This window comes from Chroicocephalus ridibundus, chromosome 6 (assembly GCF_963924245.1).
Source record: "Chroicocephalus ridibundus chromosome 6, bChrRid1.1, whole genome shotgun sequence".
Taxonomy (NCBI): Eukaryota; Metazoa; Chordata; class Aves; order Charadriiformes; family Laridae; genus Chroicocephalus; species Chroicocephalus ridibundus.
In genome coordinates, this window is record NC_086289.1 from 34,359,271 (window position 1) to 34,379,376 (window position 20,106).

Sequence of the window (20,106 nt, forward strand, 5' to 3'; positions counted from 1 at the left end):
AGTATGTTTTGTGCCATCTGAAATACTGTACAAACTCTAAAATAAAATATATTTCCAAACAAGAATAAAAAGCCCTTCATCAACCATTTTGAGTGAAAAAGTAATTGAAAATTATCAAATCTGTAATTTTTATTAGTACAGGCTGCAGTACTTTGAGCACTTACACATATGTTTAACTTCTCACACACGTGCATCCCATTTTCTTGTCCTATTCATGCTGGAACCCATTCTATTTTCCTTACGTATAAGGAATTAAAACAGAAATCCTTTGTGATATTAAAGTGTAAGGACAATGTTTCTAGGGCGACTATCAATTTAGCAGCTAGTCAGCTGAGTGCATGTCTACCTATGGGGAATATTTAGAGAAGTAGCTGAATAGAAGTCTAACTTCTAAAATAAACGTGCAGCAGAGGGTGTGTGTATATATATAAACACACATTTATTTTTTTAAAAAAAATTTATATATATATATATATATATATTAGTAAGTGAACAGATGAAGCCTGGACTGAGTTTCCTTTGAAAACTCTAAGTCCATTGGGATTGCCAATTTCCAAAAAGACATTCCTTTCTAAAAATCTACACCAAGCTTAAAATTTAAACAGGGTAAAAAGAAACAATTCTCTTTTTAGCTGGGTGCAGTTAGAAATCAGTCATCTTGATACTTAAATAAGATTGATCAGAAGGAAATTAAAGGACGATTTAAGGAATAACAGGAGGTTCCTCCCCCACCCCCTTTACTGTTCAATTGCTCACATATCTGTAGTATTTCTTAAATAAATGTATTTCAGAAGGCAAAAACATGGATTTCATACCTTTTGCCAGACAGCTTTTGTTTATAATATATTGAAATTTCCACAGAATTCCCCAAAATCACATTTTCTGGCAAAATACCAGCCAGACTCCTACAGTCTAACATTCACAACACAAATATTTCGCTTTAGTATTTTCAGATAAACTACTGCCCTTTGGTTTCATTACATTCTCTTGACAAAATATTGAGATGTCTCTGTGCAATTATTAAAAAAACAGAAGTCCTCCACAACCAGCCAAAACTGACCCCAGTATCACTGACCTCCAGAAGTCAGCTCTCAGTGCAAGCAGGAATCTTCACCTCTGTTTCACCAGTTTTCCAGATCTCTAAATCAAAGACTTTTTAAAGGTTCATCCTTGCCCTACATGCTTAGTTATATTTTCAGTCCCACCATTTTGGGACAAGGCACACCTTTGAGCTCTGCATATGCAAAATTTTTCTTTCCATTCTTTCCTCCAGATTTGGAAGACACAGAGGAAATAATTTGGCCTCTGCTGTTTGTTAATTATGTTCAGAAGTTCCTACAGAACCTCAGCCCCTTGCATCAGACCAGCCTGGACTTATGACCTGCCCAGCATTTGCCCATTCAGCCCTGTTAACTGAGTTATCCCCTGCCCTTATTGACTCTTGGATTTGCCCTTTGAGACCTCAATGCACTAAAGAGGGAAAGATGGACTTACGGCAGGAAACACAGTCCTGTGTTTCTGCATCCTTCCTGCCACACCTTGCAAAGTGCTTAAGACGATACCTTGTGTAATAAAAATGCATGAGCGTTTGAAAGCACAAGCGGAGTTGTGCTCTGATAATCCATGCGAACTGCAGTTCACGTAGGTGTCCCTCTTCTCTGAGTACTGTAAATAACTAAAAAGAGGTCTGGCTCCAAACCCTACTGAAGCCAGGAGCAATTGCCCCCCACAAAGTAAGATGCAGCCGTTGACTGCTCCCAGAGCAGTACTGCCCAGGGAGTTCCTGCTAACCCAGACTGCCACCATCCAGCTGACAAGCAGACCACTGCATGTACAAGGCATCGGCTCTACAAGGCCTGCAGGAACTTTGTGTGAACGGGACTGTTAAAGCTTTAGGGGGCAGAGATTACACCACCAGGAGCATTCTGTTGCCTATACTCATGTTTATTTAACTGATGATTTACGTCTGCAAAAGCATCAACTTCTCAACAAAATATTCATCAAAAGACTAGCTCTATGCTTTCTGATTTCCAACACTGACTCAGGATATTTCATCTAATAAATCTGAAGTAGGTATGAATAAACAAACATGGCATTATATTAAGCTCATTAATTATGCACCAACTACACAGTATTAGAAGTACACACAATACTGGGAGCTCATGGAAGAGGAGTCTGCAAAAGGGAAAGATTGTTATCTACATGATCAAAAACCTCATTTCACTTTTAGCTTCACCTGTTTTGTATGTTTTGGCTAAAAATGTATGGGTAATTTCCAAGTCGTGGTTGACTGATGTAGCATATAGTATCTCTATATATTTCAATGTTCTATGCACTGTACCTAAGAACAATCAGACTGAAGCCTTTCTAGTGCAGTGTTCTGTCTCTGTTTATTTGCAAAATACAGCTATTCCTCCATCATGCTGTGTGGGACCAGAAAAATGATACAGAGCTTTTCACCTTGGAAGGGGAAAAAAGAAAAAGAAAAGGAAAGTTCCCTTCTCAACAGGGAATAAAGGGCCCCATCTCTTGGCATCAACATACTCAGATCATCTCTTGTAGAAGGAGACAAGTGTTGTCTTCTGAACTACAGTCCTAGCTGAAACTTTTCTGCATAGTGGAGCAAATCATAAACTTACGGCCCTCATTAGCAGATAAAGGTTTCCCAGGGAAAATCGTTTGATTTCTGGACACCCAACGTTTCAGCCATCAGCCCCAAGAGTGAAGGAAGAGAGAGGCCAAGAGATCTGGCACTACGTTGTGCTCCTAAGGGCCCTCCTGCAAAACCTCTTCCAGGCACTTGCAGGACAGTATCTGCTTTCATTCAGGCTCAGCACCCTTACAACTCCTCACCTTCCTCCTTGATATGACAGTGACTTCTGCAGCAATCACATTCCCACACCTCCTTCTGGGGAGGAAGGATACTTGTTTTCTACTGGGTTCATTTACCTTGTCCAAAGTATCAGTCAACATTCAGCACTGCTGTACCAAGGGGTCTGTTGCAAAATGCAGGTCCGTGTTCTCTCAGTTTCATGGTAATCTAAGAAAGAAGTTATGCTGATGTAAAAAAAGAGTTTAAACAACCACATAAAGACTCCCATAGACAGTAACACCCTTGAACCTCATTTCTCTGTCATTGTCCCAGCAATTGGGCCTGATCAGGGTGTCGCAGTATCATTCCAATAGCTGGCACGAGCACCGTCAACTCCCTTTCCTTCCAGTTTCCATCTTGTCTCTCAAATTGGAAACTGCTTTATGTTACTGGAGACAAGAAAGCATCTTCCCCTGGTAAGAGATGCTATATATCTAAGGAAAAGGATGAAAAATAAAAAATAAGTCTGTAGCACTTGTATAGGATATATATAATTTATACAGATCTACCTGTTATCCAAAATCTCTAACGTGTAACTAAAAAAGCATTTGGTTTGCGGTTTGGGGTAGGTGGCTTCTCTTATGAACATATGAGGTTGCATTACAGCTACAAATGTTCTTTTGAAGATGTAACACTGTAATAGTCTGAAAATATCTGTGCAAACCTTTTATGGGTGATGTTCTCAAGCCTTGTGTTAGCGTATTGGTGTTGCTAAACCCAACAGACTAAAGTAGTATCACCTCTGTTAAAACTCATCAATTTTCTATGAACAGTTCTATAAACAGAAAAAATGTCTGTATCCCTGATAAACTAAGAATCGATGTGAAACAAAACCAAGTGTTCAAAAAATTTTCAACAAACGAGGTAATATTGTGATACATATTAAGATCTCACAGAAAGGAAAACGTTTATTGCTAAGAAGCTTGCAAAGCAAGCTGGCTGCATACAGCTGCTGGATTTTCTTTTTCATCAATGAATTGTGGACAATATTGCAGAATTGATATTAATCTTGCCCCTTAACATTTCTTGCCATGAGATTTCCTCACCATCTATTTAAATTTAATTTCATAAATATCCCTTGAAAGTAGAGGTTTTAAAAACCCGAAAGGACCTGGCTCCCCTGTACTGAAAGGTGAAGCGGGCTATATTTAGAATCACCTTTGCAGAAAGGGAACACCTCAATAAGTGCTCTGTGTGGCCATTTGTGACAGAGGGTTATGTGTCTGCCAACACAACCTACATTTTTTACGCTAATAGTACCAGTCAGAATAAATATTATCTCCGCTAGTGTGACAGACCTTTGATAAAGCAGAATTGGCCTGGTTGATTAGCAGTACGTGTCAAACACAGATAATGGGGGAATCCCTTTCAGCAGCAGCACACAACCTCAGCAACCATAATGAGACCAATTTAATGAGCCTTCTGTTTTACAAGAGATATTAATTGCAGTCCTGTCACATAAGGTACAATTCAAGATAAAATACGTAAAAAGGAGGGAAATCGGATTTCATTCCATTTTTGTCATGATTATAAATTTTCTTGCAGGATCATGAATCTCCCCACTGCTGATCTAAATACTCTGGGTAGCTGACACGCTGCTGTAGAAGAGTGTGCATTGTTATGAAGGCTGTTGAACACTAGAAGAATGTCAGGCTTTTCGTTGCATCTTTCTGCCATTATGATTTTTATTCTACTCTAGGCAATATTGGTTTGCTTGTTTTGTAAAAACGCAAAAGGCGGCACCATTCCTGTGTATCCATCTACAAGGATGCTTCCTCATCTCTTACTAGTACCATCATGACCTTATAAATGCTTATGCAAGTGCTCCATTTGATACTTCTTGCTTGAGGCTCACAGATTTACAGTTAAACATACATTCAAGTGTTTTGCTGGAGTACAAATTATCTTCATGCAAGTAAATCAGAACTCCCAGTTCAGTGTTTCAATAGTTATTACACAAGGCCAAGTGCTGGGTCCTGCACCATTACAAGCTTGGGGCAGAGTGGCTGGAGAGCTGCCTGGCAGAAAAGACCTGGGGGTGTTGGTCAACTGCTGGCTGAATATGAGCCAGCAGTGTGCCCAGGTGGCCAAGAAGGCCAAACAGCATCCTGGCTTGTATCACAAGTAGTGTGGCCAGCAGGACTAGGGAAATGATCATCCCCCTGTACTCAGCACTGGTGAGGCCCCACCTCGAGGGCTGTGTCCAGTTTTGGGCCTCTCACCACAAAAAAGACATTGAGGTGCCAGAGCGGGTCCAGAGAAGGGCAACAAAGCTGGTTGAGGGGTCTGGAGAACAAGTCTTATGAGGAGCGGCTGAGGGAGCTGGGGGTGTTCAGCCTGGAGAAAAGGAGGCTGAGGGGAGACCTTTTCGCTCTCTATAACTCCCTGAAAGGAGGGTGTAGCGAGGTGGGGGTCGGTCTCTTCTCCCAAGTAACAGGCGATAGGATAAGAGGAAACAGCCTCAAGTTGCACCAGGGTTGGTTTAGACTGGATATTAGGAAAAAATTTTACACTGAAAGGGTTATTAAACATTGGAACAGGCTACCCACGGAAGTGGTTGAGTCACCATCCCTGGAGGTTATTAAAAAAACGCTTAGACATAATGCTTAGAGATAAGGTTTAGTGATGGTTTTTGTCAGAGTTAGGTTGATGGTTGGAGTAGATGATCTGAAAGGTCCCTTCCAACCCAGGCGATTCTATGATTCTATCCAATTACTCTTCATAATAGAATATATGTTCTCTGTGTATCATATAAACTTTGTACTGCCAAAGCATGTGCTCCCAGGCAGGGCTCCTTCGATTGAGGCAGAGGGTGGACCTGCCAGATGACAGATGCTCCTGGCTGCCGCATGGCAGCGAGGATGCTCTCCCGTGCTGCTTCCTCACCTGTGAGTCACAGCAGCTGCAGGCTCATCACCTGTATGCGGCAGATGCTGAACAGTGTGTGCTGCCCATGTGTGTGTTGCGGCACGGAACAAGTCTCGGCCACCAAGTTGCACACCTGCTTGTGTTGAGGATTTACCATTAAAATTAATTCTAACAAATACATCATTACTTCAGCAGATGTAATGTGCTTCTGAACCAGATCGAGGTTGTCTTTAACAACAAGTACACTTGCAATAAAACACAGTGGCTGCAAAACTCTGACTACAATATATTCAGCCCTAAATATTCCCACATTATATCAAAATGGGAGAAACTTAGAGAAATGTAGTCCTTATTCCTAATCCAGCCATCAGGTTATACGAGTTCAGTTTGCTTAAAGATACTGCAACAGCAGCTTTGCAGACAGCCTTGTTGCTAAAGAGCTGAACCTTAAAGCTGTTGCACGCCTTCGGACACATCTCTGAGTGGTAGTGGTTCCCAAATCTCGTCCTCAAGAAGGCACTTGGAGCGACATTTGGCCCAAAGATGCAAGTATGTACTGACTTGGATTCTCAGAAGTATCTTAGAGTCCTAATTCATATTTTAGAAGTCCCAGGTAAAATTTATCTGCATTTTAGGAACATCAATAACTTCACAAATCCTGTCCAAAGAGCTTAATTTGCTTCTGAAAAGAGGTGCTTTAAAAATTATAAATATGTAATTCACAGTAATAGAACATCAGCACGTACTCCCATACCTGTTGGGCCAGAAAGCAAGTATGACACCGGGAAGAGCAGCCCTTTACTGCTTGTATGGAAATGCTGAGATCATTCCAGGTGACCCTGTGCAGAGATAAAAGGACCAACAGAGTTTTTGTAAGCAGTATTTTCTGATTGTAAGAAAAAAAAACCAAAATACACAGATGTGAGAACATTCGCAGGTAAAATTCTTGAATAATCATTTCCTGATTTGGGGATTTTGTTTTTTAAGATTTTCATTAATGGAAAATAATGATACAGTAAGACAGTGTAATATATAATTTCATACTCTGCACCCTGACAATATCCTTTCTGAGATTATTAATTTCATTTTTTCTGAAAAGTACCATGTACATATAAGCTACTTAATTAAATACAGGATGTTATCTTCTAGCAACCCCCTTCCACATTCCGAACATGAGAGAGCACACTAGAATATTGATAGCCCAATACAATATTTTAATGTTGGAAAATATATTAGTTTTCAGTAATTACAATGACTCATCAAGAAAGAGAAAAAAGAAAAGAATGAATATATAAACTAATTTTGATTGTCTTTTGTACTGTCACATTGTGAGCAAATAAGAGCTTCATGTATGTAAAAAAACCATTTGCTCTCTCCTGCAGGGAGATCACTTACCCATCGAGCTGGGACGGACCCTGTTCTGTGACCTCTGTGAAAGTCGCCCCAGCTCCCCCGCAGTTACATGTTCTGAAGATCATCCTTTGTCTCAGTGCCTCTGGTCACATACTAGCAATGGACTCTGCTACACTCGAATTAATCAAACAAACTGCTCCAAACTTTAGTCTTTTATACAGCAGCCAGTGCAACAGAGCGTCATCTCACGAGTCCCATATTTGTATGCATTCGGCATAAGAAATATAGGTGTGACATATTGCCTTCACTGTGATCAACACGCCAATTGATATTTTCACCTTGTTCTGCGATAGCTGCTTCCTAAACCAAGTACCTATGAGTAAATAATAGCAAGGACAGATCCGTGCTCTTCTGTTGGATTTCAACGACTGTGATAAAACCTGGGAGTATCCAGAAAACAAGCCTTCCAGTATACAGGAAAACTACATTTCCAAACCACCAACAACAGACCTGTCAGACAAATACCTAGACTTCTTGGGACCAGTGTTAAAGTGCCACAAAGTGGTGCTCCCCCACCCCATAGCTGGGGCTAGAGATGCAGGAAAGTATCAGGTACAACCTGGCATTTTTGTATGGCTTTTCAGGACATCTGAAACACCTCAGGTGAGCACATACCTGACACCCTCTTGACCCTTCAGTGTGCTCTCTCTGCATGGCACCAGCTCTCTGGGACTCTATGAACAGCAAAAGCTCCCAGTAGCCCTTGATGCCAGGTGGCAGCTGCAACAGATGAAGACATCTATTTACAGCAAACATTCCAAACCCATAGTTCAGGCAAAACCCTTCCTTTCTCTAAAGTTAAAGATAATGGTTAATGTCCAGGTCAGCAGTGCAGAACAGGTCTGGTACCCTGGGGTATGAGATTTCGCAGGAGTTGGGGAGTGTGTGTGAAAGGTGTTGTTAGCTAGTCTCCTCTCGGCTACTGTTAGAAGTTGCTTGCTATTCCAGGGGAAATTAGAATACTTTAAGTTCACAAAGTATTTAAAATGCAACTACTTCAAAAAGACAGGCTACAACTGAAGCTTTCAGCAGTGGCTTTCAGAACCCCACCCTCAGCAAAGCAGAAAGAAAAGAAATGGGAGCTCAGCATTTCTCACAAAATGGGGCTGTGTAAAACCCCCGGGCCAAAAATACTCTTCAGAGTTCCTCGGAGAGCATAAAAGATCAAAACTTCAACCTCGGCCCTGTGTATCTGAATTGCTAATAGATGCTCAGTACTGTCTCCATCTGCAGCATCACACAACGAGGATTAGAGGTGATCATGTTTTTAAGGAAAGGGAGTGTTTCACATTGCCAGAAGCATCTTCAAGACTCAGACTCAAAATTATGATATAGCATTTTCTGTCTTGGCCTGAACAAGGTTTTCCAACCACTAGTTTATGAACAGCTGCACCAATACTGCGCTGTTCTTATGTGCTAAATAACAATGGGACATTGCAAAGCTACAAAGGCTCGTCCTGTCCATTTAACCAGCGTGTCACACGGAGACAAAGCATAATGCGGCCCTGTGAAAAGTCCACCCACAAACTTCATTTCACACTATAGAAAGAGGCACTTGAGTTCTCTGCCTTCCTCCTCTCACACAAGTTCACACGACAGCAACTTAAACATTTTGGAGACTGCAGAATACAGCCTTCCAAAAAGTTGCCACCTTAAAAAAAAAAAGTAATTCAAAATATTTCAGTCTACCTTGCTATTTCTTTCTTGTTCAAAACTGTTGTGTGCAGTTTGTCTTAAAATGTAAATAAAACAATAAAACAGAGCAGTTGCTATTGAAGAGAAAAGCCATGTCATCTTATCAAAACCTAACACTACAGAATCTGAATCCACAGCACTTTGAAGTGAATACAAAATGTTATTACTAGAAATACAATTTTTTTCATTACTGAAACATACTGCCTTAAATTGCAAGAAAAAAGTTTAAAAACCACTGTGTTATTTGCTACCAAACAGGAGATATTGATTTTATCAATTTAACCCACAACAAAACACCCATTATACCGACACAGTGGTACCAAAAAGGACAACCCCCTCTCCTTGCACACACACATATGCACACACGCAAACACAGGCTCATCTTACCCAAAGCCAGCAGAACAGCCACACAGCTCCAAAAGAAGGGGCAAAAAGAGCAACAAAACCAAATATTAGCCATCAGAAAAAGACAGTCCTCAGCAAAGCTATATTTGGAAGACAGTGTCATGTTGTTACCGCGGTGTGTTGATGGGACCACGCAACAAAGACAGTGTCACACCAAATAGAAAATAAAAGGAAGGGATAGTGAAGAGTATTTAAAACTACTATTTTAGGAGTCTATTTTCCCCAAGCAGAGCGGTAGGAATTAGTGAGGACTGTAGTTAAGCAATCAAATATTCCTGGAAGGAGCCCTTTATATAAACAATTAAATCATTCCTATTTGGTTTTATTCAGATTTCATAGGTCCCCAAATAACCCTTTTAAGCATTTAATTTTGTAATTAATTAATTCTCTGCACTGGGAACTACAACAAAGTTGGAACAATTTTCTTAAATGAGAAAACAGCTGATGGCTCAAGTTTCCCAACACTACTCATCCCGAGCCTTTCTGAGAATTCATTGACAAACTTCCCCACCAACGTCCCCAAGCAGCAGAGTCTCAGCAGTGTAAACCACAAGCATTTACATTTGGTTTTAACAGACATGAAAAAATGGAAAACATCCTTCTGCAAAGCAAAGGGAGGCTGATAGCTTTATGTTAAAGTGGCACTCAAACAGCTAATCACACCCTGCAACACACTGAACATTTTCATCTGCCATAAACATAAGGTGCTGGCAGGGTGGATCCAAGGGCACAGATTAGGGATTTTTGCCTAAATACACTTCTTCTGGATGTTACTCCAACAACAGTTATACTCAGAAACTTCTTTAGCTAAGCACAATCAATACAAAACATGGTATACTTCCAGCAGCAGCCTGAAGAAGACTAACAACAGTTAGCAGTCCTGCTAAGTCACCTGTACTGATGCTAAGGGCCCTGTTTTGGTCACTTTGTTTAAGCACAGGTGGTGTTCCTTTGATTTTACAAGGGTATTTGCCAGGTTAAGGTCTGCAGAAGTCAACAGACATGCCAGTCCTCACAACCAGGAGAAAGAACACATTTAAATGCTGTGCTTAGATGAGGCCTTTAAGACCCAACTCTCTGAAATACAGGTGAGCACAATGGAATTATGGTAACAAACCTTGTGCAGATACAACTGGAGCAGGATACAGCCCTCAGAGCCAGCAGAAAGCTGCAGAGAGCCAGATGGGAGATCTTCCAGACAGCGTAATCACACTATCCTCTCGAGAAAAGAAAAACAAAGAAAATTTTGAAGTTGCCAGGTGCAACTTCAACCAGGTGCCAGTCTTCCTCAGCTGAAGTCATTGAACAAAACTGCAGGAATGAAAAGAAGCTTGCCTAGGTCCTTCTGAAAAAATTAAACTAGAAGATTGTGATGGGAGCAGGATAAATGACATTTCTGTTGCCTTCTTAGGAATTCTTTTGAAAAAAACAGCAGTAAAATAAATCAACAAATTAATCACCATTGACTTACTTTTCTCGTGATTACATGACCTACGCAATTCAAGAAGGGAAAGCGTTCCTCTGCAAACAGGCTGTTGAGACACTACCTTGCAAATAAGAACTCTCCCTCTTTATTGTAATGGGTCTTGACATTGACATTGTCATGTTAATTTGCCAAATTCAGTCCCAGTATTTGCTTGAATTGAAGGAGCAAAAAGATATGAACATCAACCACCAGCTAAGTCCATGAAACACAAAAGCTGCCCTTTTATGGTCAGTGGTACTCCCCATACTTTTCTTCCTTTAGCAAAATGGTCAGATCCAGGAAAAAGGCAGCCTGGATAAATTGTAAGTTATCTTCTTGTTTTAGAAGAAAAAGAGGAATCTTTGGGGGGAAAAAAAAAACCCCACCACACTGATTCATTTGGCAGATCATGTTTCTCGAAGAAAGCAAGCTAAAATTTTATCACAGCTGAAGTAAATTGGCAGAAGATTTGGCTGTAACAAAGCCATCCCTCTAAGCATGAATTTTCCCATTTTGTGAGTTCAGAGAAATACCTGCCATTCCCTGACCCCATTTGGTAAGGGCTTTGAGGCAGGGGAGCGGAAGAACTGAAAGAAACCTGTAAATGGGAGTCAACATGAATGCAGGGACTATGTGCTGCATATTGGTATCTGCAGAAGATGCATGGAAGCAGACTGAATGGGTACACAGACACATCTGCCAAGCCGAGCATAGAAGAAACAGAAAAATGTCAAAATCTAATATTGTATTTTGTATGTTTTTTATAAGCACCTTGCTGATGGAGGCCCCAAAGACGGGAAGAGGCTGATTGCTGTCTCACTTTACAAACAGGAATTTTGATATCTTTGGAAGACACTGGAGTGGTCCAAAAGCCCTGGGGAGGGTTCTCACCTGCCTTGTTTTGCCTCCGTCTTTCTCACATATACCCTCAGTCTCATGCTGGGTTACAGCCAGCTGCTTATGTGTCATGCTTGATTAGATATGTAAGAGAACAGGACTTTGTTCCAAACACAGGAGGAGTCAGGCACGAAGCTGCAAGAGGAGGTTGCAGTGAATGAGCATGAAATACTCTGTGCTGGCTTGCTTCATCTCATGGGCCAGGCTTTCTCTCACAGGCCGAGTCCTGCTTTTTATTCCTGCAGCTCAGGGTGCTGATCTTCCAGCAGGAGTACGGTATCAGGCTGCTGCTTAAGCCATCAGCAATCCCAGACTGCTGTTTTCAAGAGCACCATTGCTGCCCCACCTCCCTTCCTGGGGGAAGATATGCCTTTGTTACAGACAGATTGATTACTAAGAGCATGAGAGCTAAACAATATATACATTTACACAAATTACATATTGTGTGAATGCAAAGCTTTGGTTCAATCAAAGGCAGCAGCTCAGAGGAAAACAGATGAGGACATGAATAGGTTGAAATTAATGACTCGCAGAGATACGTTAGAATTCAGCATCACGTTGCGTCTCTAAGTTCACAAACAAGTGTCTCAAGAAGATAACGACCATTTAAAAGTAAAACCATCAGCAGCACAGCAATGGGCAAAATTTGATTGTAACCTGTAAATCGAACATGAAAGGTCTTACAAGGCCACTGATCACAGGTGGACACTTAACAGAAATGTGATACTGTACACCTGATATAAAAAAGCTCTCTTAATCTCTTCTTTCACATGCATAAGTAACTCACACTGCATGTAAATGTCATATCTCCAGTAAACAATTCATTTAAAATCATTTATGTACAGAATAAAATGTATTTTAATGGTATTTTTCTAAAGGTCATACAATGCAAAGAAAAACAGATAAAAAGGAGACAAAAGCTTACCCAAGTGACAATTTGAGCCTCCTACTAATTGCTTACATAACATAATGATGTTTTTTTAAAAAATAAGCATTACATAAGTCAGAAGGAATAAGTAGCATGACAGGGTCAAGATCAAGACTCAGGAAATTCACGTTAAGGCGGTTCATCCCAATTTTACTCTTGCACAAAACAGCGTGAGAGCTTACACTTGGATAGAGCATAGAGTATTCAAGACTATCAAATGATTATAACATAAAACTATAATATTATTTTTCCAGTACAATGTGCTAAACCATAGGATTTGGCTCCAGATCTGATTTTCATTCCCACCGGACTCTGAAACAGGCCACATCCTATGCTTTGACCAGTTTATTTCAGGACATAAAATGAGAACTAGTTATGAAATTCACTTTCCAAAATCCTCAGTAACCGGAAGTCAGAGAAACTCGGAACTTACAGGACTACCTCTATTCTATAACTTCCCAGACAAGCTTGACTTCAAAAGTTGCTATCAGGCCAGGACAAGTTGGTCCTTCTAATTTATATGTGACAGTGCCTGGTGTCACATGTACACTTATGCCTTAGATGGGTCATACTTTCCGAAAACGTGCTTTCATTTTCCCTCCACCCCTAGACAGGACAAGCAAATGCACACACACGCACCAGGGCTAATTCAGCTTAGCAACTGAAGCTAACAAAACATGAAAAGTAAAGATATTATTTGCAAGCCCCTAACAGGAAAAATATCATCCCCCTGTCCTTCCTAATGCCACTCTGGTGTATACGCATGCATGTACATCCCAGAGAGTTTAGAATAATTTTAAGGCAAATTTTGCCTCTACTTTCTATTTGTTTGTGTATTTCTGGCCTACCGGCACCATTAATTCTAACAATCCAAGATGTTCTCTCTTTCAGGAGGAAATAGCAAGACGTGCTAAATACAGTGTACGCTTACTAGCTGCATAGTGGCTTCTCAAACAGCAATAACCATAATAAATTTGTCAGATCTTCCTTCTCACTTCTCATTTGACACTATAACTGTGTCTACCATCTCAAGTTATTGTAGTGAGTAAAAGTCACAGCAAATAGCTCCTGTAATTATCAGCATGTTTATGTGTCCCCAGACACAGCTATCCCTCGGATTTCCAAGAATATTCCCAGAGTTGAGTCTGAAAAAAAAAAAAAGTTTTAAACTACAAAGAAGAATGCCAGTATCCTCCTGGCAGTCTGGGCAGCCTCTAAACAGTAGTAGGTTTTGTGATCCTGCCCAATAATTCCCCTCAAGGGCAAAGGGCTTGGACATGCATCTGACAGTAGGAGCAGAAGGTTTCTATCCCCCCAGCTCTGAGGAGACCTCAGCCTCCTGCAAGAATAGGGTTAATCTCACTTGGCACCTTCCTCCCCCTGGTGCCACACACTTCACCTGACACTGTGCAGACACTGGCTGAGTCATCCGGCAGTCATGCAGCACAAACCTTCTTGGAGACTGATGCATCTTTACCGCACCACGCTGCCTGCACAGCCTGGGCCACGTGCTGCTGCCTATGCTGGATCTACTGGAGATGTTGGTCAGGTCTCTCGCAGCCAGCTCAACTCCTTGCCATCAGTGTTGTTCCTTTTTGTAGACTTGCACACCTAGAGATCAGTCAAATTTTAAAGGTTCTCACAACCTTCAGTGCGACATCATTGCTGAATCATTCTCCAGTGAGCATCATTACGAATTCAGCAGCTGCTGAAATACCTATTTGCATCTATTATCCTGTTTGGGGGGTTTTAAAGATGCATCATGGTCCACAGTTGCCATTCCCCTGGAGCACATGCTGCAATGTTTTGAGAGTTTGCCAATTGACCAAGGCCACATGGTTCCTAAGTTCTCACTAATATGGCCTGCCACACAAAGAAGCAGAATAAATGTTTCTGGAGAGCTGCATGCAAGGTAGCATCTCAACAGTCAGGTTTATTGCACTCCTCCTTGCCTTGCAATGAGCATCCAGACAATAGTGGTGCGAGACAGGCAATCAGGCTGTGTGGATGAGGCTTGAGCGGTCTGTAGAAAGTAGGCTCATTGGGCTTGGGCCTGCTGATGAAAGCTCTTCCCCAGTCTGGTGCATGGCCCCTAGCAGCCTGAGGAATGACTTGACAATGCCATGTTCCTGTCCAAAATGACATCAGAGTTGGTGCAGATACGGGTGCAGCAAAATAACAATGTGTTCTTCCCACCTTACAAAATGTGAGTAGCTGCACTATTCAGGTTACCCCTTCCAGCCCTCCAAGCAATCCATCAAATGAGGGACTTGCAGATGGAAAAGTTTTTGTCCAGGAAAGAGAACTGGAAAGGACCACTGGGGTCAGAAAGGCATTTCCCCCCAGGCCAAACTGCTTTTTTTTCCCTTTTTATTGCTATCTGCTGCCACTGAAGTGACCTAGGACATTTCTGTGGCATTTTCTAATTTTGTGGCTTTTGATCTTTTACACTAATGGTCTCAATTTTATTAGATGATGATAGAAAGTTTCATCACTTGGGAAAAGAGAGAGAAGCTGCATGGATATTTTGTGGACCAGTCAGAACTACAAATCTGTTGGCCTAAAATGACACAAAATTATATCCTTTTTATTGATTTTTCAGATGAAGGAGAAATCATACTTTCAAAGAACTGTTTCAGATACTACAGGGAGAGAAAGGCAAGTCAAGTATACAAGCAAGGAGAAAGGCACTGATCCTGAAAAGCCATTTGAGTGAATTTACTCGCAGGATCAGTCACACAAACCAGTTCCTGAATTGCATATTTGTGGATCACAAGCATAGTACCTGCAAAAGGTAGACAGCGGTTAAAATATTCTTCCCCAAAAGGCTCCTACACTAAATCAGTCAAGGGTCTTAATCTGGTGGATAAAGCTTAAGCCTATGCCGAGCTCTTAAAAATGATAGTGACTATTTTCAACAAAAGAATTATATGAGGAACAGAAATTAAAGGCAGAAGCAGGCTCCTAGCTGCCTATAATTCCAGGTGTAAAATCCTTTCCTCTTAGAAAGAACTCATGTTACAAAATTAGTTTTATTTGGTATGCTTTTACACAGCTTTATGCTTCTTAATTTCTCTGTTCACTCATCTTCTGGAGAAACAAAAAGGAAATTAAAACCAAAACCTGATAGTAAACATACATTATGAAATATGAAGAATCATGGGACCAACTGACCACTCCAGTGATTATGAAAACTGTAAACTATTTAAAGAGAGCACTTTTCACAGCTCTTCATTAGGGTCTGATTACCTCAGCCATTAACATTTGGCTCTTATTATTATGATTGTGAAATACTGTTCACACTAATGGACAAAAGAAAGTTGACGTGGCTATCTTGATTAACTCATCAATAATCATTTGGAATAATTTTTCTTCATTCACTGGATGAATCATTCACATGTCCTTTAATAATGCATATTGTTGTATAGTAAATTAGCATTAAGATTACCCACCTCTGGGAGCTGCACTCTACTTCAAAGTTTTGCTCAAAAGAGATTTCAAATGTGAATTTTACTTTGAAAAAAAAAAGGAATATCAGAAAACAATGACTTCTTTGTAATTGTTCAATACACCAAAACATGTAGCCCTCAGGTTACGCAACTGAGCTCAACCTTTAAGCCACCAGATACTCAATGTGTAAAAAACATACTCCCCATCTATTTACATTCTTTTCTGGAGACTGAAGCAAAACTCTTATTCCTCCTAAGGCAAATAAAAACTTGAATAAGAAACTCAATAAAATGAAGTCACCTTTACCTAAACAGATAAGAATATAACCAAAGCCCACCACGCTGTCTGTGGATCCAACCTTGCAAGCCTCCACTTGTGCGAGGTTTCATAGCCAGAGTGCACACTCCGACTGTACGTGTGGAAGTACATCCTGAGAGCTCAGACCTATCTCCATGCAAAAAGCCCTGACAAGTCAGCTTCTTGCTGAAGTTCATCTGTGCAGGCCAGGAGGAGGTGAGCCTGTCCTGGCTCTAAGCCATGCCATGGTCACCATGGCAGGTCACCTCAGCTCCTTGCAGCAGCAGTTTGCGCATGCCTCAAACGGATAACTGTGAAAACACAGTGACACCAACCTCCTCCTTGCAAAAGCCAACACTAATAGCCAAGACAAGATTCTCAAGAGGCTTGGCTTTTCCCACCTCAGTGCATTTTCCTCCATCTCTTCTCCCAAAACCACTATTTACTTCGTTTCTGAAAATGCACCAAGCAGCTGTCTTACCATTTAGCCCTTTACTACCCATTGTAATTAGACCTCCACAGCTCTGAGGAAAGGCAAACTACTTCTTTGACCTTCCTGACTGTGCCCATCACCTAACAGTCACAACCACCATGAGTCAGGTGGCTAACCATCCCGTGTCCCAACAGCGGCCAGTGGCAGATCGTCAAAAAGAAGATAAAACAGGGTAGGTGTATAGTGTTACATCTATGACACACTTTCTCACTCTACAGCAATTTGCAGCTTAGGAGCTTCCTAAGCCAGGCAGGGCACCTTGGCATTTAGCAGACAGATTTTCTTCCATTGATTTTTCTAATTGCTTTTTGAACCACGTAAGCCTGTTACAATCCTGTGGTGGTGATTCCAGAGTTTAACTGCACACCTTGTGGTGAAGTAACTTCTTTTGCTTATTTTCAGTCTGCGATCTGATAATTTTTTTAATGGCTCCTGCTAGTTGTAAAGGAGAAAACAAGGAATAGTAATTCCCTATGCATTTTTTTCATGACTGTCAGGATTTTACAACTTTCTGTAATCTCTTCCTCCATTATCTCTCTTCCATGCAGAGAAATGCTAGCCTTTCAACTGCACTCATGGTTTACTGCCATGACCAAACTGTTTTTTCTATCTTATGTTTCCTTCTCTTTTCCTAGCTTTATTTGGGTTTTGCCCACTACTGAACACTGGCTAAATGTTTTCAAGACCTGCGATAATGGCGTTGTGACAGTAATCAGTTCAGAGCCCATTACTATGCATGCAGTATCAGATGTGTTTCCCTCATGTACACTAATTTAACTTTAATCTGTACTGAATTTCATCTGCCTTTTTTATTTCCTAGACACTCTAGCATGAAACTGTTATGTACATCTTTTAAAGCCTTTATGTTTTAATATTTTTCTTTAACTGGTCTAAATAACATCACATCAGTGAACACACTCACTACACCATCACCCACTTTACAAGCAATTATCTATCCAGATGTAGAACAGCCCAGGACAAGCACTAGCTCCCAAAGGACTCTCCTGTGACTTCTCTTCATTGAGCAACCCAATCATTTCCTCTTGCTTCTTGTTTTCTACCTTTAAATAACTCTTATCCATATGAAGAACTTTCATTATTCACGGTTCAGTTTCTTTAGGAAGCTTTGGGAAGGAGCCACGCTAAAAGAAGTCTAAAACTGGGGAAGAGGAGAAAGGAGAAATAAATCACTTCCGTTTCTGTATGTCCCACTTTTCCTTATTCAGACACACACATCTCGGTTACAATCTGACATGAAAATAATCTTTCTGAAGACTACTGCATTTTTTCTTTTTGTAGATGGTCTTTCTTAAATAGCATGGTTCCCAGTTGCTGTTATACGATTATTCTTATAACAGTAACAAAATCATCAAGAGTCATTTCATTAATTCACCCACTGAAAAACTGTTTCACAAGAAGGAAGTTTCCATTGGGGATGGAGGAGGAGAATAATATTTGCTTGAAGTAAGGATTAATTGGAAAATAAACTGTGTAATGGATGCTTGTGGAGGAATAAATAACATAATGGAATATTTTGGGTATTTTCCTATCTTTATGTACAGCAAGTTGTCTATATAAAACCCCCACTCATGGAGATGAGAATAAATGCTACATAAATATTAAAATACTTTTTATAGTTACAATGGGAAACACATCTTCCTGTGCTTTACAGCTGAAATAGTGCTTATCTGCTCTTTTCTCTCCATGCTTTATGTAGCAGCTATTTCGGCACGCTGAATCTGCCTGCTGAGCGAGGAGGGCAGCTGTTCATCTGGTGCACATTTCCACCGCAACGGCTCCAGCAGGAACATTTGCACCTCCAGCCAACGCTATTGGCATCGATGTTGCCAGCGGGATCTGCAATATTTCCGCTCTTTCATACACCTATCGTATGACAACACTTGAATTGTGTAGGTTTGTCATTTCAGGAGACACAATTCAAGATCTCTTGAGCGTATTCTCAAAGCTCAAAAAGAATATACACAAAGGAAATGACATGTGGTTTTATGATCACTGCTATAAAACATTTTATCAGCTGAGGGACAGTACCCCAAGCTGCAATATATATTCAAATGAATAATTCTTAGTTAACCAGGTAATTCTCTTAATTTTGCTAGTTTTTTATTTATTCTAGCTTCTTAGCCATTGCAGGCCAGTCTCTGTTTGTGTCCAGTTTGGGGAGGGATCTGGCCTAGCAGCTAGACATCTGAGCCTACAGAAACAAAAATACTTTTTTCCTACCATCAACTATGAAGATTTGCAGAATGAGAAATAGTTTCATTTTCTCCGTTCTGCTGCCCTGACATTTTTCTGAAGTCTGAGAAGATAGGTGCCTTGAAAAGTCCCCACAGAGGTAAAAAAAAAAAATCAAAAAAGTGAAATTAAGACTTAGACATGTAATCAGTGGTTCTGAATAAAAAAATCCGAGGCACTGAAATTCTTACACTTAACAATAAGAAAATTTTCAATTAAAATCTATACTCTTTACCCAAGGAAAAAATAATTTTGAACAAAATTCTATTTTCCAGTTGGATATGGATTTGGCTGAGAATCTTTCATCAGTTTTACTGGGCTAGAAAGGAGATGCCAGTCAGTGTCTGTTTCCCTTTTTATCATTATAGGAAGAAGTATTTATATAGAAACAGTCCTCATGCAGTTCAAAGTCTTCCATGTTCTCAGCTAAATGTGCTTCCTTTTTTTCCACAATAAGCACATTTGCAAATCTTGTCTGGAGCATATTTTTGTACACACATTTACATTCCATTGTTCTCTTGTTCCCAGTAAACTGGTCCTTTAACTACCCTTAATTCAGAAGCCTTTGTACTTTTGATCCATATCAATCTTTTCCTTAATAATTCATGTACAATAAAGGTAACAGTGAACCACTCGTTTTTCGTCATTATTTCATTTGAGAAACAAAAAGTTGTCCTTTCACTCATCACCCGAGTCAAACTTGCATCAATAGGGGAGAACATGTAAGTAGAAATGTTTAGAGCAGTAAGAAGTGAGAGTGTGAGAATGAATAAAGACAACTGACATTACTTGCCTGCTCCAGCACACAAGCAAGGCCTGTCTACTTCACACAGTGGAAGCTATTTATGTACTGATGAACCCAATATGCATTAATGAGTTCACTTGAGGATTTATGCCGTACCATTATGTGATCATAAAAGGCATTGTTGGAAACCATGAAAATAACTGGAAAAAGAGTCTCCTTGAAGTAAATTATTAATACATTAAATTTTTCAGTATATATATTAAGATGTTCCCATTTGTGAAAAATTCAGTGCCATTAACAAAGTATAGTTTGGTTTAGAGTAAGT

The 20,106-nt window shown here is 40.4% G+C and overlaps 1 long non-coding RNA gene across 2 annotated transcripts in view; it reads right to left on the reverse strand.

Moving 5' to 3' along the window:
* LOC134517273 (uncharacterized) overlaps positions 1–20,106 on the reverse strand; it is a 62,982-nt gene that overhangs the window by 2,327 nt on the left and 40,549 nt on the right. The window contains exons 2-4 of one of the 2 annotated variants that reach the window (XR_010071574.1): positions 7,769–7,873; positions 6,495–6,579; positions 2,950–3,040 (exon numbers count right to left, since the gene is read on the reverse strand). This is a non-coding gene — a long non-coding RNA (uncharacterized LOC134517273). The remainder of the gene's footprint in view (positions 1–2,949; positions 3,041–6,494; positions 6,580–7,768; positions 7,874–20,106) is intronic. The other variant, XR_010071573.1, reaches the window with a different exon arrangement.